The 21,749-nt window shown below is 41.6% G+C and overlaps 1 long non-coding RNA gene across 1 annotated transcript; it reads left to right on the top strand.

Annotated features, from left to right (window-relative positions):
• Positions 1–941: 941 nt before the first annotated feature.
• On the top strand, positions 942–21,040 carry LOC141576439 (uncharacterized). Its single transcript, XR_012504852.1, has 3 exons — positions 942–1,189; positions 18,667–18,781; positions 19,780–21,040. It is a non-coding gene; the product is annotated as an uncharacterized LOC141576439 (long non-coding RNA).
• The last annotated feature ends 709 nt before the right edge of the window (positions 21,041–21,749 follow it).

The raw sequence follows: 21,749 nt of genomic DNA, 5'->3' as shown, positions 1-21,749 counted from the left end.
CTCTCCCTAATCGTCCTCGCCCAGGCATTCCTGTTGGAGCCCACCAGCTTCATTTTCGTGCCCCCCCCACCCCGAACTGATGACCTCCAGTCTTCTTGCCCTCACTTCCTTACCCCCAGGAGTTATTCCTTTTGGTCTCGTGTTTTATCTGCTTTTCTGCTCAAGTCTCTTTTGCCTGCTTCCAACCCCCGCCTCCAAGCTAACCCCAAATCTTCAATTATAACATATTCAATTATAGTGATTTGACTAATGGTGGACCCTGAAGCTAACGAATCCAGTATGGGTGTTTCAGATTAAAGGACCCAAGCTCCTCCCCCTGCTGGGCGATCTAAGTCTCTCCGTTCCCAGTGCATTACCGTTGGGCACAAGGCACACCCTCTATGCTGGCCACTTTGGACTGCTCCGCTGCCATGATGTGGTCAACAGGATGCCCGGCTCACATAGCACTTCCCAGGGAGCTGTCTGCCTCACAAGGACACCAGAAGGGGGGTATTGGGGGGAACGTCCCACCGGTGCTTCTCCGACTTTAATAAGCATACGAATCACATGTGGATCTTGTTAAAATGCAAAATCTTATGGTCTAGGGTGGGGCCAAGATGCTGCCTTTCTAACAAGCTAACAGGTGGTGCCAGTGCTGCTGGTCCGTGGGCCACCCTTTGAGCAGCAAGAATCTAGAGCACTGATTCTCAACAGCTGTTGCACTTTAGAACCTTCTAAGATGCTTCTCATTAAGGGAGACCTAGGTGCAGGGAGTTATAAAAAGCTCCCCAGCAGATTCTAATGAACAATCAGAGTTGAAAACCCCCACTTTGGAGGCTGAAGCAGGAGCAGGAGTTGGGTGGCCAGTTGAATGAATCACTGGCCAAGTGGAAGAAGTAGGGGTGGGCGCAGGAAGGAGGGGCTCCTGGCTTGTAAGCGTCTTCATTCCTTGTGCTTCCTGCCTCTCCTCACTGTCCCTTACCTTTTCTCTCTCTTTTATTTCCTCCCTACCAGTCCGTCCACTTCCTAAATCCTCATCTCAATGAGAAAAAAGCTGAACAAACAGAAAATCAACAGCTCTTCTTAGATCACTCCGAGAACTGAGGAGACAAGGCTACCATCACCCTGAAAACTAGAGAGAAGATACAGAGAACGAGAGCTTACCAAGGGGCACGCGTCCACCATTGGAGCCAGTGGGATGACTTCAGCCGTAAGTGACGAATTGCTGGAGGTTCAGGGAGGACAAGCTTGAGAATTAAAATTCCAAGGGTGGGGGTGGGGGTGGAGGTGTTTCTAGGGAACCTCTGCTCTGTTTATTTCCTGAAGCCCCATCAGATTCTCAGGGTGCAGACTGAGGAAATGTCCCTTCACACTTCCAGAAAGGAGAGGGGAAAAGATGTGGCTTCTAGGAAATAAATCTTTCTGAAAAAGCTGCTGGAATTAGAAAATAACCTGAAAAGCAAGCAAACGGCAATAGCATACAATGCTCGGTGCTGGGGACTGAGGATGAATAAGACTGGCTCTCTCGTTTCCAGGAGCTCATGGTCTAGTAGGAAATGCATCTGTACATACAACAGTGCTTACCTGAGACTGAGAGTTACTGCCCATCACATTTTATCTCCGCTTCTTCCATAGTAATCGAACTCTCCTTTTTAGCTGAGCACATGCTCCCCAGAATAAAGATTACATTTCCCAGCCTCCCTGGCAAGGCAGGTGTAGTCATATGACCAAGTACTGGCCAGTGGGATGTGGTGTCCTGACACTGAGCAGACATCCAAGCCCTCACCACCGCAACTATGAATATGACCTCATTTGGAGAAAGGGCTTTTGCAGAGGTAATTAAGTTATGAATCTGGTGGTGAGATCACCCTGGAAATGAGGGGCAGCAGCTCTCCATTTCCCCTTTTCTCTTTTCTACTGGCTGGAAAGCAGGTGTAATAGTGGGACCAAAGTAGACATCTTAAACCTAAGAAGGAAGCCTCGACCGAGGACCTGGGTTTCTGATGACTGCAGAGTCACCCTAGCAGCTGACATTTATGTAAACTGAGAGAGAAATAGATTTCTAATTTGGTTAAGACTTCGTGATTTTTGGATTTCTGTCTCTTATAAGAACCTTTTACTAACATGTGTACCAATTAACCACGATAAATCTGTTTCTTTTTCGGCCTCTCATAAATATTCAAAATCCAAAACAATGTATTAGGTAAGTTTATTTCACTTGGAATAACATATAAACTCCTTTAAACAGTCAGGAAGGCCCTGCGTGATCTGACCCCTGTCTCACTTGTCCAGTCTCACCTCAGCCCTCTTCTCCCGCGTGTCGTGGGTGTGCTGCAGCCTTATGCCTGCGTTTTTTTTCATTCCACAGATACCTTGTGAGGACCTGAGTAGGCACTGGGCACACAGGAGCAAGGAGCAGGGGCAGAACCCACCCTTACAGGGGCCCCTGCTGTTCCCTCAGTCTGGGGCGGGGTTGTCCAACAGAGCTTCCTGCAGGGATAGAAATGTCCTGTGTCTTTGCTGCCCAGTATGGTAGCCACTAGCCGCATGTCGCTATTGAGTGCTTGAAATGTGGCCAGTATGTCTGAGAAACTGAATTATTAATTTCACTTGATTTGAAATCAGTTTACATTTAAATAGCTACATGTGACTAGCCACTGCTGTCAGGATGGATGGACAAAGCTTGGCCACACTGCTCCCTGGCACACATGGCTAATTCCTTGGGGTGGTTTAAGGACAGGGTCACGGGTTCTTTGGCACACCTCTGACTGAGAGATGGGGTGTACATCCCCTCTTCTTGAATCGGGTCGGCCTTGTACCTGTATGATGGAAGTGATTTTAATGTGACTTTTGAGGCTATGGAAGAAGCCTTGCGGCTTCTGCCCTGGCCTCTCAAAGGCCATGCTCCTGGGACACTTGCCACCCAGAAGCCCCATCGCAGAACCTGGCCCCACGCTGTGAGAAGCCGAGGCCACGTAAAGCAGCCATGTGCAGCTGCCTCATCCTTTGTGTCATCCCAGCCTAGGCACGGTGGTAGTTTCATGTGGCTGCCGTGATGAATTACCACTGACTTGGTGGCTTAAAACAACAGAAATTCATTCCCTTGCAGTTCTGAAATGTGCCAGAAGTCTGAAATCACAGTGTCAGCAGGTGTTGGCTCCGTCCGGGTCTCTCTGCCATTCCTCCCTCTAGTGTCTGATGGTAGGGGCAATCCCCGACATTCCCTGGCTGGTAGACACATCACCCCAGTCTCTGCCTCCATCTTCACATCACTTTCCCCCACGTTTCTCCTCCTCTCGACTCTCCCTCTCCTTTCTTTTATAAGGACACCAGTTATTTGCTTTCGGGCCCACCCTAAATCCAGGATGATCTCATTTTAAGATCGCTGACTATGATCACATCTGCAAAAATCCTTTATTCCAAATAAGGTCATGTTCACAAGTCCTGGAGTTTAAGACTTGACGTATCTCTTTGGAGCCGCTGTTCAGCCCAGTACAGCCCCAGCCACGGGCGTGCAGAGGCCCAGAGGTGATTCCAGCCCCCAGCTGTTTCAGTTACTCCCAGACACTCATGTTTTCCTGGCTCAGACCCTAAACACTGTGGAGCAGAAATAAGCCATGATCACCGTGCCTTGTCTGAAATCCTGACCTACAGAACGTTGAGCATGATAAGATGCTACTCTGTGCCACTGAGGTTTATCATGCAGTGATAGATGCCTGGAAGTTCCTATCGATCTTTTCAGTCCCAGATTAAATAACAGCATTTCTTCAGCTTCTCCACTTCGATACTTCCTCCATGTCTAAATTACATTCCCATCTCTTCCCTTTTCCTTTCTGGCATATACCACAATTTATAATTGTATATGTAGTTAGGTGATTTTCTTGTTTAAATGTCTGTCTGCATCACTAGACTTAAGTTCCGTGAGGGCAGGAACCATTCAGCGCTATGTCCTCTGTGTGTACCAGCCACACAGTGAACACCCAGTAAATACTTGCCAAGTGAATGAGATTCTGAGCGTTTTGTTTCTCTGTCAACTGAACTGATGCAGCTCTAGGAAGGAAGGCATTGTTCATTTTGCCTTCGTGCTCTCAGCAGATTAAATAAGCTAGAACGCAGCAAGTGGGAAGCAAAATGTTCATTTTCCAGGATTCAAACAGGAGTTCGTGCCGTTTTAGTTCTTTGCACTTGAATAATTGCTGTGGTTTTTAGTTGCGGTGAAAACAAATGAAGAAAGTGAACACAAGACAGAGCTGGTCAGACAGCCAGACTGAGAGAGACCTGCTTAATTTTTTAAAAAACATCTGTAAGTTCACAGAATGAACCTTAAGTTGTCCTGGTATGTGAGTGTGAATCTCACAAAACTCTTCCATGAAATGAAAGCTTAATGACAAATCAAAACGAACAGGCTCTCCCTGACATCTTTGACATCATCCGTCTTGTTCTAGAAAGTCCCTGGGTGCAAATTCTGAGGATATTTTTCTTGGAACAGAAACAAAAATAGGACTGGAAGGAAAATCAAAACATGCTAAATAATACCAGGCATTGTCAGATCGGACCTGCAAACCAGCTGCACAAATGAGCATGGGGATAGAAAGTGAAAGAAATCAGGAGGCCTAGGAACCTTAAAAGCTGAGTACGAGCGCTTGGCACTCACCATCCTTGCTGTCACGCTCATCTCTGTGGTCAGTGGAAGGACTCCTGATGCTCCCGGATGCATCCAGCTTTCCCACTGTAGGAATTTTAACATGATCTGCAAGACCCTACGTGGGCAGGTTCCAACTATGTTTTCTCACACTCTTCGTCTGTCTGGCATCCAGCTCTCACAGTGCCAAACTAATGCCCAGAGTTGTTTCCACTGTGCTGTGATCTGGAGCCCACACTCTGAACCACCCCCTTGTCCAGCTGTCACACACCAAGCCAGTGCTTCCCCTGCCCTAAATCACCCCAGGCCAGTAACCAAACAGCTAGGGACCACCTCTAGAGCCAAAGCCCAGTGACATATTCCAAGTAGCCACACCCCCACTGTTTCTTCTGCCCTGCCTCGCCTTTCCTGGGGAAGCTCCGATCGAAGCTCTGACCTTGACTTTCCCCTCACCCCACTTCTGCTGCGTGACCAAACCTGGTTCTTCCCCTGTGGCCTTGTGTGGCCAGACACGCACTATCCTCCCAGGAACTGTAAGCAATAAATTCTTCTCTCACCACGTTGGCATTTCCACATCATCACTCAGTCCCCTTCGTAAGTTAAAATCCTGTGGGTACAACTCTGATCGGCCCTGGGGACTTTGCAGTCACTGTTCCCTCTACTAGCAGCACTCTTCCCCCTGTTTCTACGTGGCTCCTCTCTCCGTTAAAATCTCTGGTCAAACATCACCACATCCAGGCAGGCTTCCCTGAGCACCTCATCTAACTCACATACTTACCCCTCCCAACTCTGGAAGTCTTCATCGCTTTATCCTGCTTTATTTTTCTTAATAGCTCTCACCACCACCTGACTCATTAGATATTTGTTTCTTTTGTGTATTCTCTTACTCAACGCTGCATGTAACTCAGGTTCCACTGGAGCAAGGCACAGATTTTTGTTTTGTTAACAGCGAAGTTCCCAGCACTTAGCACAATGCCTGGCACACAGTGGGTGTCAAATATTTCTTAAATGATTCAGTTTTATTTTTCCAGAGCACCTGGCCTGTTAATGAGTACACAAATGGTCAAAATCTCCTTCAAATTTATAACTCTCCTTGAGCCCAGAGATCCGTGAGAAGCCAGTCCTCTGGATCAATAAGACATGAATTTCTAAAAGGGAGTTAAGTGGTTCAGAAACATACCCTGGATAATCCCAGGGTAAAATCCTAGGCAAGCAGGTTTGTGGAATCAACACTGAGGGTAGGACAAGTGAGCAATTACCATTCTGGGATTATCTGGTCCTCTGCCATTTCTTGGAAAACTTGCCTGGCTTCGGGTTTTGTGCTCTGTGACTCTGAGGGGATCAGAAAAATATTTTCCTTTCTCATATAGGAACAGCATCGTGCCCTCTCTTGAGCTTGAAGCAGGGTCTAGGAAGCATTTTAGCAAGGGTTGGCCTAGACACCCTGCGTCGTGTGCCGGGTGCTTCCCTACAGACAAAGCTTAACTCACTTATCTCTGCGAAAACAGTTCGCCGGTTACACATCCAGCTCCACACCAGTGCACACTTGATACTGGCAGCCTTTTCCACCAAGGAGCACAAACGTGCAAACACATTCCAGTGGAAGGCTGTGTATCACAAGGTGCTTACAATGATGCATCTCAAAAAGATCTGTATCCCATGTAGTTAAAGACAAAGAAAGTCTAGCAATGATGGCCAAAACTACAGAGGCTTAAAAAAGGGAGGGGAGGGGACGAACGAAGGGAGGGAGAAAGGAAGGAAGGAGGGAAAGAAGGAGGTATTGCTCTCTCTCAAAGACATGAGACGTGCCCTCCCTCATTGGTCTGCCCTATTGCCTCTGTAAAAAAATCGCCCAAGTAACTTTCATGCAGGCTGATTTGGAGGCTGACACACTGTTGACCTTAAGTGTTTCCCTTCACCTAACCCAGATGCTATCATGTAGAACTAAACTTAGATCAATTTTCTCCAGTCTCAGATTTAAAAGACATTATAAAAGATTATTGAAATGAGGAAAGTTAGAGAAAGGAGAACCTGAGAACAAGAATTTTTCTGTCTCTTACCCTGTCAGGGACAGAGCTCGGGTAGGCAGGGCTAACCAAGCCCTGGTCTGTGTAGATCCAGGTAAAGTTCTGCTGGAACACAGCCACACCGTGTGTTTACATCCCATCTGGGTGGCTCTGGAACCGCTGCGTTGACTGGTTGCAGCAGAGATGGCCTGCAAAGCTGAAAACACTGACTATCTGGCGCTTGACGGGAAAACTTCGCTGATCTTTGTTAGCTATTAAAGAAGCAGGGTGACTCACCAGCCTATTGTGGTTTGCCTACAGTGTTTCTGAGGACTGTATAATGCCCTTCACTTTCTCTCTTTATCAAGAAACCTTCTGAATGTAATTAGATTCCTGAAGTATGTTTTTCTACTAAAGAAAGAGAATGTTCAGACTTGCTACACAAATTTCTGTGCATCCTGGACAGTTGTATTTCTTACCGTAAATAACTAAAGTGGCCTCCTGTACAGTCTCTTATAAATTCACATGGTACGCCAGTTTTCAGGGGCTCTAACATCCCTTTATATTAGGTCCAGACCTGCAGGGTGGGAGGACCGTGCTCTGGACCTGAGCTGACCCCTTGGAGTCCGAGCCCCAAGTTCTGGCCGCACACGGCAGTCCACTCACATCCCTTGGGGGATCAGGGAAGAATTTGTGCCAGGAATGGGCTTGGTATTTGTGAACTTTGATTTCCAGGTCTCTTTCCCTTTAACTATTGTTATTTTTCTTTATTGAAGTAAAGTTTTAAAAATCAAATAGAAATACAGAGTTAAAATAAAAGTAACAGTCACTTCCCCAAAGTCCTTGTGCTCTCCAGTTCCTACTACTCACAAGCAGTTTTTCAGGTCTCCTTGTTACATTTTTTCACATTCGCCTTCATAAATTGAAATAGCTTGCTAAATCATGCTCTTTGCAGTACAGTCATGTGAAATAAATAATGAGATCCCTCCACCCTCTTTTTTTTTTTTTCCTTTTGCACAGTCCTTTGGAGCTGTCCTACTCCATGACTTGCAGTGACTGTTCTCCGGGCTGCTGCCCAGCTGTAACCTGGGAGCCTCCCTTCAGCATCGTTTTGGGGCTTCCGACTTTCTCCTGTTTGGGATTCCTCATTTTCTAGGCCCTGTATCTTTTCACTCTGAGTTGATGGAGCACACTCTTCTGTTGCTTCATGAAAAAGAATGAATAGAAGCTAAAGTTTTCATTGCCCCTTTGTTTTAGTCTCTGCTTTATACTGGAGGCTCCCTCAGTCTGGTAACCCATTGCTGGAAACTCAAACTTTAAGAGTGAGGTAACTAATTGTTCTTATCTTTTGATAATAAAGTAAGGTGATCCAGAAGTACCTTCCCACCATAAACAACTGGAAAACTGGGCAAAAAAAGTAGGAGAAAACTGCTTCTAGACATTGGACAACAGGCAGCACAGAACTGTGATCCCAGTGGAAAGGGGAACCAGCGGGGCGAGTCTTACCACTCCTCGGCTTTTTACCTGGAAGCAAGGCCCGGACAATTGCACAAGAAGGAGAAACCTAAACAGAGGTCAGAGTTTAGAGAGGTTAGGGTGGCTAACATTTTCAGGGCAGAGTACTTAAAAGGCAGGAACCACAAAGACCTACAAAAATCTGCATAGGGTCTCTCTTGATAGTTAGGCTGAACACCAGTCTGCTTATGCATATGGTGAAATTCCACTGGACAGCAACAGCTGGGGAAAGAATAATTGAAATGGAGCCATGAGATAAATCTCAGATCTCACAGGGCTGAAATCCTTTTAAGTTCCCACCAGAGTGGAGAGATCTCATTGAATACCTACCTGAGGCATTCACTAGAGACCACAGAAGGACCATGATTTAAAAGTGGGGTGAAATTGGCTTTAGTGTAATGGATACCCTAAAACTGCCTTAAAAGAGCTAAAAAACAAGCTTTAAATTATCAAACTAATCTACAAGTAACTTAAACTGCCTGCCAGAAAAAGTTCAACACACTTTAAAGGAAAATAAAATCCAGCACTTGGTGCCATAAAATTCAAAATGTTTGGCATCCTGTCAAAAATCACTAGCTGCATGAAAAAGCATGAAAGTGGGGCCCATAACTAAGAGAAAAATCAGTCATTAAAAATAGACTAACAAATGATAGAGGTGATGGAAATTGCAGCAAGGACACTAAAACAGCTGTTATAAATATGTTCCATTAGCTCAAGGATGTAATAGAAAATCCAGACATGATGAGAAGAGAAATGAGAGGTAGAAAAAGATCAAATGGAGGTTTTTAGAAATGAAAAATACCTGAAATGAAAAATGTACTGGCCGAGATTAACTGATTAGATACTGCAGAAGAAAAGATCAGTGAACTTGAGGATGTAGCAATAGAAACTACTCACACTGAAACACAGAGAGACAAAAAGAAAATATTGAACAGAGCCTCAGTGAGCTGCAGGACAAAATCAAGTGGTCTAACATACTTGCAATGGGGGAAGGGGTTACAAGACAAATATCTGAGGAAAGAATTTCTAAAAAAGCTTCAAATCTGGGTAAAACTATAAACACACTAATCCAAGAATCCCAATGAAATCTAAGTAGAAGAAACAAAGAAGGTCACAATCAAATTGCCAAAAATCAGTAAGGGATAATCTTCAAAGCAGCCAGGAGGAAAAAACAAACTGCACAAACAGAACAAAGATCACAATTAATGGAGACTCATCATTAGAAATTGCACAAACCACAAGACACTGAAGTGACATCTTCAAAGCCCTGAAAGAAAAAAATGATCAACCTAGAATCTTACATCTATCAGAAATATCTTTTTAAAATAAAGGGTTTTCAAACAACCAAAAAGCTGAGAGAATTCATTGCTACCAGACCTGCAGTATAAAAGAATGTTAAAGGAAGATCTTCAAGCAGAAGTAAATTGATACCAAATGAAAATTTAGAGTTACATGAAAGAATGAAGACTGCTGGAAACTGTAAATATGTAGATAATCATAGAAGACTTTTTTCCTTATTTTAAAATTTTCTTTATAATTATTTAAATTTTAAAAAATTGAAATGTGAAGTTTAAAACATCCTTGAATAGAATTTGTGACAACAATAAAATGAAAAATGGGTGGTTTTCTGGAGAATGGAACTATTCTAGTGTAAATTTCTTAAAATATACTTTTATTTGAGTGAAGACTGTTAAAGGTTAAAGGGATACTGCTAACCCTAGGGCAAATATTTAAAAATTAAAAACAGCAAAGAGGTATAACTAATAAACCAATAGTGGAGATTAAATGAATCATAGAACATACTAACTTAATTTGAAAGGAGGTAAGGAAATAGGGAAAAGGGATCAAATAACAATGTAGAAAACAAATGACAAGATAATAGATTTAAACCTAACCATAATAATAAACCAATTACATGGAAATTAGCTAAACACTTCAATTAAATGTAGACATTTGATTATTAATTATCACACTTGATTGGGGAACAAAAAAGAAAAACCCATGTTACATAGCTTTTTTTTTTTTTTTTTTAACACTGTCTTGACCCAATCTTGAGGCCCTGGCTAGAGGCCAGTCAGTTCCCCTACTTGAGCAGCTGATTAAATCCATACCCCAATCACTTCCCTTTTCAGGGCTTTCACACTCCTAGCTTCCAGGCACCAGCCATAACTGACCAGCAGCCGGGTACCAGACAACTTGGGACAGCCCCTACGCCCAGAGCCTTTCAAAGTATTTCAAGAACTCACAGCAAAAAAAAAAAAAAGTGACAGTGAATATATGTATGTTCATGTATAACTGGAAAATCGTGCTCTACACTGGAATTTGACACAACATTGTAAACTGACTATAACTCAACAAAGTACTTCAAGAAGCCAATCCACTGGGAACCTGATAAACCTGGCTGACACCACCCCACTTACCACACATAAACTGCCTTCTACAGCTCCGGTCTGTTCTTTCCCCAGGTGCCGACCCCAGTGTGGCCCTGCCTGGCAGCCTGCTCTCCTTTGGAGCTGTAATTAGCAGAGTTATGCCTCTCAGCTCTCTGAGTGTTGTTGTGTTGTGTCTTGCCATCAAAAGAATCTTTAAACCTTATAAAACAATCCATCTATATGCTGCTTAGAGGATACCTACTTAAAATATAAGAACAAATAGGTTACAAGTAAAATAATGGAAAAAGATAATGCTGTGCAATGACTAATCAAAAGAAAGCTGGGGTGGCTATATTAGATTGTATTCAGATAAAGTAATATATTTTGAATGAAGAATATTGCCAGGAATAACAAGAGATATTTTGTAATGATAAAGGGAACAATTCATCAAGAAGGCGTAACAATCCCAAGTGTGTAGACGCACAATAACGTGGCTTCAAATACATGAAACAAAAAGTTTTGGAACTTCAAGGAGAAAGAAGTAGATAGAGCTAAAATTATTGTTGAGGATTTTAATATTTCTTTCCCAATAATGAATAGGTGAAGTAGACCAAAAATGAGTCAGCCTATGGACAAGTTTATAACACTCTCAAGTGATTTGACCTAATTGCCACTGATGGAACATTCCACCTAACAACAGAATGCACATTCTTTCCAAATGAACATAGAACATTCATCAAAGTAGAACATATTCTGGGCCATAAAACAAACAAGTCTCAGTGAATTTAAAAGGATCAAAATTTCACAAAGCATATTCTCTGTGCAATAGAATTAAACGTATAATCAATAACAGAATGATATCTGGGGGAAAAAGCCAAATACTTGAAATACTAAACAACATACTTGTAAATAAGAAGTCAGTCAAAGAAGAAATCACAAGAGAAATTAGGAAATATTTTGAACAGAATGAAAATGAAAACCCCACATACCAACATTTGTGGGACACAGCGAGAGCAGTGCTGTAAGGGACATTGATAGCATTAAGTGCTCCTCTGAGGAAAAAACAAGGGTCTAAAAGCTGTGCTCTACAATTTCTACATTAAGGAACCAGGAACTAAGATGGGCAAATTAAACCCAAAATAATAAGAAGAAAGAACATAAGGTGGGAAATCAATGAAATAAATAGGAAATGGGCAAAGAATAGAGAAAATCAATAAAATTAAAAGTTCTTTGAAAAGACCAGGAATGAGGCACGTAGAAGAGGCTGTTGACAGGTGGGTTTCACTGGCATTCTTTAGTCTTGACTGTGCATTAAAATTACCCGGGGAACTTAAAAAAGCCCTGATGCTGGGCAGCACTTCTGACCAATTCCGCTAGCTCTCTGGAGGTGGAACCTAGGCTCCGGTAGATCTTAGAGCTTCCTGGGTGATTCCACTGTGCAGCCAAGTTTGAGAGCCACTGTTGAGAGATCAGGCAGGCCCCACCCCACACACACTTGTCCATATCCATCTTGGGCTGGTTAGAGTCTCTGGAGCAGAAGCCTCTAATCTCTGCATGCATTTTATGTATCTGGCTGCTGGTGTTCTAAGAGTGAAGCAGGGGAAGGAGGCTGCGCTCTCCCCATTTTGTCTGCAGACTTTCACCCATTTTCAATATGGTGTCTCAGCCCTAATTGGGTTACTTAAGCCAGGTCCTCTCTGATTTGGTTTCTCCACACAGTCAGTCTCTAGTTTCCTTCCAGGTTGAGGAGAGGCAGTCATCTGTCTATGATGGAGGGAGTCTAGGAGCCTCATTGGTCTCATATATTATATTCAACCAATCTTCCAGTTCTCAGCCTTATTCTGCACCCCTGCTTTCAGATTCCTAAGGCTTCTCAGGGTTCTGAGCAAATGAACTTCTTTCTTGCTGGTTTCCCCCACTGCAGGCTTTGGTTTCGGTTTTCTTGGGTCTGGTAAGTCAGTTAACATACATTCTTTTCTTTCCAGCTCCCCCAAACTTTTTTCTTCTGATTTATCTTGTCTTAGTTATCTGTACTTTTATTCTCTTGGAACTTGTAATTTATGGTTTTAGTTTTTCCTCCTCTACTATCATTTTAGTGGGATTTCAGAAGACAGTGGAGATAAAAGCCAGTCTTTAATCTGCTAAGTTTAACCAGAAATTTTCCAGAGTCTTTTTTAAAAAGCAGGCCATAATTATGGTAATCACTTTCAATTCAGTGATCTTGGCAGGAATGTAGAATGTGGGCTTTAAGGGTACCGGTGCAGTGTATGATAATGGTCTTCCTGCTCGTCTTTCACAATGTATAATTCCTCTTAAGTCTCTGTATCACATGAAATTGGATTGTGGAACTCAAAATCCAGTACGTTAGAACAGATTGCAAAAATGATCATATTTTGCTGGTAACAGTTAAATCTTCCTCATTCGTACTCTGGTGTATTCTGTTCTCCCATAAAGCCCCTGACGGAACTATTCAAATAGGCTGTATTGACCAGAATAAAAATAGAATATTGAAGTTATTCTCTTCTCATTGGGAAGTCATAATAAGCATCAGAGACTATCAGAGAGCATGTCTGTACCCCTCTACTGTCCTTTAGTTTTTAGTCTTAAGATCAGACGAGAGAAGAGGATTCTGGTCACTGCAGCCACGCCTCATGCTGCAAGTCTGCCAGCAGAGCAGTGGGCTGAGTACCCAAGCAGGACGGACACCGCGTGGGTTCCAGCCTGCTCTCTGCCACTCTCTAACCTGATGACCCTGACCTACCTCTCTGCCTCCCTGGGCTTCTGGGTTTTGTAAAATAGAGGCGTGGAGCAGATAGCTTTCTAGCTCTACAGTTACTAAATCTATACCAAGGCCACTGAAGGGAAATATCCCCAGAGGGACGTAGAAATATAATCTGCTTCTATGGGGAAGTGACTGTGGAAGTCTGGGCCTGACCCCGTCCCAGCTGCTGCTCTCACTGGCTTCCTGAGGGCTGTGATCACTTTCAGAAGCAATGAAATGCCTGCAGGGTTGGTACAAACATTGGCTCCCTCTTCTCAGGTATCCCAGCCAAGGGCGGGAAAGTGGGACTTTGTGCCCTGATGCCAGCTTCCAGTCCCTGGCATTTATGGCCTGTGGGTGGTTTTATTTAGATCCTCAAACCAAACCAAACAAAGCATGATGACTGTATTTGAACTTGGGGTGATTTTGAGTTCCGGGTACTCCCTCCTCTGATAGTGAAGGCAAATTCTGGAGCTGGAGGAAGTAAAGAGCCCCGTAGGCTGATCACGGGAAGCTGCATAGTCTGCGGTCTGCTGGGTCCAGTTGCTTGTGACATACTGGGCAAGCCCTGTATGAAATGGGCCACTTGCAAGTATTTGAATTGTGTCTCCAAAAAATATGTTTAGGCCCTAAGTCCCAGTTCCTCTGAAGATGACCTTATGTGGAAATAGGGTCTTTGCAGATGCAATTAGTTAAGATGAGGTCATACTGGAATAGGGTGGGCCCTGAATGCAATATGATGGATGTCCTTATTAGAAGACAGTGAGAAAATATGAGGGGAGAACACTGTGCAAAGATGGAGGCAGAGAGTGGAGTTATGCAGCTCCAAACTACATAAGGAAACCGACACACAGAGTCTGCCTGTAAGGAGAGGCGGCGGAGGTAAAATCGCCCTTGGCCATTACTGGCTCTCTTCTAATGAAAACAACATCAAAAAAAAAAAAAAATGCTTTAGCCTGTTTGAATGTAATTGAATGAGCATCAATAATTTAAATGCTCAAGATAACCCAGTGAGTGAAATGGAAAAGTTCATAATCTTCTAGAGGAATCCCTGCTATCAACCCATCTGTATTTAAAATGTTAAAGTTTGTCTCTTGGGTCTCGTTGATAATCTGTCAACGAAATTATCAGTTATCTGATGTGTGCTGAGAACTGCCTAGGTGCTGGAGGCACAGAGATGAGTAGGGAACTTCTGGACCCCAGTTCTTCCATCATAAGAGTTCACACTCTTCTGAGAAACACAGGCATTAAACACACTATTCATTTCAAACAAAGTAAAAGATTGCTAGCATGGAAAGGACCACAACAGAAAAGTTCAGGGAGCCATGTGAGCATGTCATGGGAGATCTGCCTGGTGAGGTGTGCTAGTAAGTGTTAACACCTGCTTTCCAAACAAACAAAAAAACTGATTCGTAACCTTTACTCAAGTACTCCTACTGTGATGAATTTCAAGCAATCCTTGCCACCACAGGCAGAGTTGGGACAGGATGCACAGCAGCAGACTATTACATTCTATTTCCATGCCTATGTAATAGTAAATGTAATAAAAAAAAGATTAGGATGTATGAGTTCCAAGTGATTATATTTGTTTTTAATATAAATTATTTAATTGTGTTTATTTAATTCAGTTTCTAATCATGGCTGTTTTACACCCAGCTTGCATAACTTCCTCTCTCACAAGCTAGAACAAGTTTGGGGCCAGAGGTTAAGGAAGGCTTTCCTAAGGAGGTGACACTTAACCTGAAGGATGAATTGGAATTAGCGAAGTTAGCTGTACGGAGGAGCTGAAGACAGGTGCTCCAGGCAGGAGCATTGGCATGGAAGAAAGTCCTGGCATTAGAGAGAGTCTGGCATACCTGAGAAACAGAAGGCGAAGAAAGTGAGGGAAAATGTGGAAAAATGAGATTAAAAAGAAAGACAGGGACCCAATTAGGCAGAGTCTTGTAGTCCATGGAGAGGATGTTGGACTTTATCCTAAGTGCAATGGGAAATTGTTGAAGGTGTCAAGCAGGGAGTGGCAATCAGATTTAAGCAGTTAAGACATTAGTCTTCTCTGTGCTTGGGTTAGAGAACTCAAAAGTGGATGAAAGACATGAAAAGCACAAGCAACCAAAGAAAAACAGATAAATTGATCTTCATCAAAATGAACAACTACGATACATCAAAGGATGCGGCCAGGAGAGTGAAAAGACAACCTGCAGGATGGAGAAAATCGTATATTAGGAATCATACGTCTCATAAAGCCTAATATCCAGAATACACAAAGGACTCTTACAGCTCAACAACAAGAAATCTGAAAGCCAATGGAAAAATGGGCAAATGGCCTGAATAGACATTTCCCCAGAGAAGGTATACAAATGGGCAGGAAGCCTTTGAAAAGATGCTGTGTAATCAGTCACTAGAGGGGGGGAAAAAGTATATATATATAAAACAAATATAAAAATCAAAACTAAAGTTTTCACGATCGTTAGGATGGCTATAATTAAAATAGAACACAACAGAAAATAACTTGTGTGATGAGGATGTGGAGAAACGAACCCTGCAGTTTCTGGTGGGAATGTAAAATTGTACAGCCCCTACTGAAAAATTTTGGCAGTTTCTCAGTAGGCTAAAACATAGATTACCATATGACCTGGCAATTCCACACTTAGGAAGCTGTGCCCCCCCCCAAATTGAAAGCAGGTGTTAAAAACTGGTTCACAAATGTTTATAGCAGCTTTCTTCACAATAGCCACAAGGTAGAAACAACCCAAATGTCCCACAGCCAGTGAATGGATAAACACAATGTGATCTGTGCACACACTCCAATTTATTTGGCCATGAAAGGGAATAAAGGACTGATACCTGCTACAAGATCGATGGACCTTGAGAACGTGATGCTGAGTGAAAGAAGCCAGATGCAAAAAGCCACATACTATGTGATTTCATTTATGTGAAATATGCAGAACAGACAAATTCATAGGGACAAAGTGGATTAGTGGTTGCCAGGAGCCAGGTGTAGGGGAGAATAAGAATTATTGCTTAATGAGTTCAGGGTTTTTTGGGGGGCGGGGAGGGTGATGAAAACATTCTAGAATTAAATAACGGTGATGTTTGCACAACATTGTGAATGTATTGATGTTTCCAGTAGATGTAACTGGTTTCCAGGTTCTTGACCCGTCCCAGAAAGAATTCAGAGACAAGACACAGAGGTTAAGTAAAGTGAGGATTTATTAAGGGATGGATAATACATTCTCAAGGGGAGAGCATGAAGGCTCAGGTGAGAGGCTGCCCTAAGTTTCTTTGGCAAATTGGTTACATAGAGTGTAAAAATGAATGGACAGAATATTCATTAGAGAGTGAAGGGTCTGGGGTCATATTCCCAGATTTTCATCCCAACTCCATCTTTCCTAAAAGAGGAGAGATTTTTGTCATTTATTCTGGATTGGAAGTGTCATGGTGTCGGTGCATGATGAGTACTTCTAATCTGCACCACTAATTTTATTGAAATGAAGGCATACTGAGCAAAAGGTTACATTCAGACACTGGAGATTCCTGCCTTTTCCCACCTTTCTTTGTCGGCCTCCAGGCTGCTCATCACCCCAGGAACCTCTGGGCTAAATGGTCACCTATCAGCCCAGCCCAGAGGTTCCTGCTTTTCTTTCTCTGCCCAGGGACCCCTGGTGCTTACCTGATGTATGGTTTCCTGCATTTGGCCCGTGTCCCTTCTTTTTGTCCAATTCTTGCCATTTGGCCTGTGTCCCCCTTTCTCTGCTCGTATCTAGCTATCTGCCTGCTCTAAAATTAATGCCACCAAATTTACACTTTAAAGTGATAAATTTTATGCTACATGTATTTTGCCACAAGGAGAAAAACAATGGACAGCAAAGACCTCCATTAGGAAATATGTGATTGGTAGAACTGAGGGAACTTGGGCGTGAGAGGAGTGGGTCAAGGATAATGTCCAAGTTTTTGACAACCATAATAGCAGGGATGGTGACACTGCTTACCAAAACGGGAAATCCTAAAGGTCGAAATGAAAGATCATGAGTTCCCTTTTGGGCATGTTGAGACTGAGATGCCAGAGAAACAGCTTAGCAGAATTTTAGGAGGTCAGTCGGCTCCCTGGTATGTCTTCTTTCTGCTTGTTACTTCTATCTCCTCCTTGCTGACCTCCAGGCTTCCTGTCCCTGGGTCAGAAAAGAAGGTGTGGCGGAGGGAGTGCAAGAGGGTGGGGGAAAAGCCTTCCCAGGAACTCTTAGCTCGTGTCTCATTGGTCAGATGAGGGTCACGTGGCTACCCTTTGCTGCAAGGGAATGTGGAAGACTAATTTTGCTGGGTGCATTGCCACACCGACACAAAATTGTGATTCAATTTAAGAGGAAGAAACTGAAATGGATATCAAGTTGGCAAATATCAGTGTCCACCATAGGGTGTAATTAATGTCATGAGCAATTCCAGCAGAATTTGGAAAGGAAGCCTGGGAAATAATACTGAGTAGAGATTATTCCATATCCTCTTAACTTGTCATTGAGGCTGGTTGATTTCAATTCCTCATAGTTCATTCATATTTCTCAAAAATTAATCATTTTAATACCTTTTCCCAAGTCACTTTGACTTTCCAACATCCCCTGTGAGCCCAGATTTGAAGGCGTTCATCTCATAAAGGAAGAATAGTAAGCGGAAAGCAGCCTCCCTCAGCTGGGAAGTTCTGTCAGGTTAGGTGCATTGGTGCTGTGCTCAAGGAAAATAAAGTGAACTGCACGGATGAAAGCTAAGTTCCTAACTTTCGTTTGACAAATAGGCTATTGATAACATATGAAGCCAGGAAGGTTCTCAGTCACCCATGATTTGGTGAAATATTCATTCTCTTAACTCTACCTCAGTTACAATTTTCATTGTTTTGGCTTTTGCTCAAAGATGGGAACATTTAAGAAAGAAAACATTCAGCTCTTCATGAATAAGCCTAATCTAAGACAAATTTAGTTTTTTAAGTTACGAAAAAAAAAAGACATGCCATTTTTAAAATGTCAGCTAACATAAAATGACTGGAGTTTTACACTCCACTTTTGACACGTGAATACCCTTGGAAATATCAGGACTGAAGTGTCTAGTGCTGTTCCAGTCACGCACACTCAGAAGGGCAGTTAACAGAGGCAGACGCTGACTCCTGGATGTAAGCCTACACTGGAGACTTGCTGTTTCGGGCAAGTGGTGTCATTTTCCTTTACTTGCCTCAAGAGACCAATGTTTAATGTTTGCTCTGTGACTCTAGGAGAAGGTATTACCTTTCTCTCCTGTACCACGAGGCTCTGCTGCCTCATTTATAAAACATACGATCGTTCCTTTAGGTAATTCCACTTGTAAGCGTTAAATTTCACTCTGCATTTTTTTCTCTTTGTTGTTTTACAGAAATAAAATTTAGAAATTAAAAAAGTGGCAGACTGTAGCATAACAACCTGGAAAGAGCCCCACGCTAGGAGTCAGGATACTGTGGTTCTTGTCCTGAAACTCCTAACAGATCTGGGTGAGTCCCTCCACTTGTCTGGGTATCTGTTTCCCTCATCTGTTAAAAAAAAAAAAAGGACGGAAAAAAAAAAAAGGTAGGGGGAAGGGTTGGAGGGAAGACTTCAATGGCTATTCCACAAGGCTCCTTCAAGCTTTAAATGCAAATGTGTGAAAAATTTCTTACTATGGCTTAATTATTTGGATTTTTTTTCAAAGCCAAAGATTTGGAGATGAACAGCTAGTCCACTGGTTAAATGGCTTACCAACATCAGAGACAGCATCTTTTTTTCAGCTTTCTCGAGGTATAATTGACATAGAATAAACCACATAATTATGAAATGTGCAATTTTTTTTTTAATTTTGGGGGGAGGTAATTAGGTTTATTTATTTATTTATTTATTTATTTTGATGAAGGTACTAGGGATTGAACACAGGACCTTGTGCATGCTAGGCATGCACTCTGCCACTGAGCTCTACCCTCCCCGCTATGAAATGTACAATTTGATGAATTTTTACATTTGTATATATCCATGAAACCATCAGGACATTCATAAGAGCGAACATGTCCATCACCCTCAAAAGTTTCTTCATCCCCTACTCCGTTGCTTGCTGTCTCTCCCGACACTCCTCAAACAGCCTTTAATCTGCTTTCTGTCACTATAGCTTGTATTTTCTAGAATTTTATGTAAATAGAATCAACAGTGTGTACTCTTCTAATCTGACTTCTCTCACTCAGTATTTTTGAGATTCATCCATGTTGTAGCATCATATCTATAGTCCATTTCTTTTGTTTCTGAGCAACATTCCATTGTATGGCTATCTCACAGATTGTTTATCCACTTACTTATTGAAGGGCATTTGGTTTGTTTCCAGTTTTTGACTATTACAAATAAAGTTGCTGTGACTCTGTGTAAAAATCTCTGTATGGACATTTATTTCTTTTTCTCTTGGGTAAATACCTGGAAATAGATCTGCTAGATCATATGGAGATTAAATGTTTGATTTTTTTTTTTGAAGGAAGCTGCCAAACTATTTCCAGCATGGTTCCACCATTTTACATTCCACCAGCAGAGTATGAGAGTTCCAATTCTTCATCCTTCATCCAACACTTGGTATGACTGTTTTTTGTTTTTTTGTTTTTTTTTAACTTTAGCCATCCTACTACACATATGGTGGTATCACATTGTGGTTTTGATTTGCATTTCCCGAACAGTGTTCTCTTTATGTGCTTATTTACATATATTTTCTTGGTGAAGTTTCTGTCCAAAACATTGCCCATTTTTTAAATTGGATTTTTGTTTTCTTATTATCAAATTTTGAAAGTCCTTTCTGTACGCAGGAAACAAGTCTTTTATCAGCTATGTGATTTGCAAATATCGTCTCCCAGTATGTGACTTTTCTATTCATTCGCTTGCCTGTGTCTTTCAAAAAGTGGAAATTTTTTATTTTGAGGAGATTCAATTTATAAATTACTTATTTTATGAATGATGCTTTTAGTTTTGGGTTAGAAATTTTTGTGTAGGGGAGGGTATAGCTCGAGTGGTAGAGCACATGCTTAGCATGCATGAGGTTCTGGGTTCAATCCCCAGTACCTCCACTGAAAAACTAAATAAATAAAACTAATTACCTCCCCTCTGCAAAAAAAAAAAAAAAAAAAAAACACCAAAAAACAAAAAAGACTGCATGGAAAAGAAATCTTTGTGTAACCCAGTCACAAAGATTTCCTTCATTTTCTTCTAGAAATTTTGTTTTTAATGTAGTTTCACATTTTACATTTAAGTCTAAAATCCATTTTGAGTTAATTTTGTATATAGTGTGAGGTATGGCTCAGATTTGACGTTTTTCTTTTTGTGTATGGATATTCAATTGTTGCAGCATCATTTGTTGAAAAGATGATCCTTCTTTGTTGTCCAGTATATATGTGAGCTTATTTCTGGTCTCTCCATTCAATTTCATTGATCTCTTTGTCTAGCTGTGTCAAAATCACCGTCTTGATTACTATAGCTTTATAATGTCTTGAAATTTGGTAATTTAAGTCCTACAATTTTTTTTTTCAAAGATGGTTGGCTATTTTTGGTCCTTTGCAGCACAATATGAATTTTAGAATTAATTTGTCAATTTCTACAAAAAAAGCTTCCTGGGATTTTGGTTGAGATTCATCTAATCTATATATTGGGGAGGAATGGCATAACTGAGTCTTTAGACCCATGAACAGAGTTTATCTATCCATTTATTTGTATCTTTTAAATTTTCTTTCATTAATGTTTGTAGTATACAGATGTTGAACATTTTTGTTAGATTTATGCTTAAGTATTTCATATATTTTATGCTATTGTAATTGGTAATGTTTTTAAAATTTTCAATGTTTGATTTTCTATTGCTAGTATATAGAAATACAATTGATTTTTATAGGTTGTGCATGTATCTTGCACCCTTGCCAAACTCACTAATTTATTTTAGCAGGTTTTTGTATATTATACTGAGTTTTCTACAGATTATGTTGTATATAAATAGTTTTCTTTCTTTCTTTCCAATCTGGATGCTTTTTCTTTTCTTTTTTATTCATTTATTTATTTTTGCCTGATTGCACTGCCCTCAAGGGCAATGTTGAATAGAAGTGTTGAGAGTGGTCATCTTTATCCTGTTCCTGATCTTAGGAGGAAATATGGTGTTAGCTGTACATTTTTTTAAATGTCTTTTAGCAGGTTAAGGAAAACTTCTATTCCCTGTTTGCTAAGAGCTTATGCCAGAAATGGATGCTGAACTTTGTTAAATGTTTTCTGCTGCATTTATTGAGATGATCATAAAAAGTTGTTTGGTTTTTAGTTTGTTTATATGGTGAATTACATTGAGAGATTTTTCAGATGTTAAACCAATCTTGCATTTCTACTATCTGTTTAGAATTTTTGCATCTATATTCATGGGAGATATTAGACTATAGTTTTTTCTTTTAATGTCTTTATCTGGTTTTAGTGTCAGGGTCATGT

The sequence above is a fragment of the Camelus bactrianus genome, chromosome 3, assembly GCF_048773025.1.
Source record: "Camelus bactrianus isolate YW-2024 breed Bactrian camel chromosome 3, ASM4877302v1, whole genome shotgun sequence".
In the NCBI taxonomy this organism is placed as follows: domain Eukaryota; kingdom Metazoa; phylum Chordata; class Mammalia; order Artiodactyla; family Camelidae; genus Camelus; species Camelus bactrianus.
The sequence above is the reverse complement of the archived record's forward strand: the minus strand, read 5'-3'. Positions and strand labels throughout refer to the sequence as shown.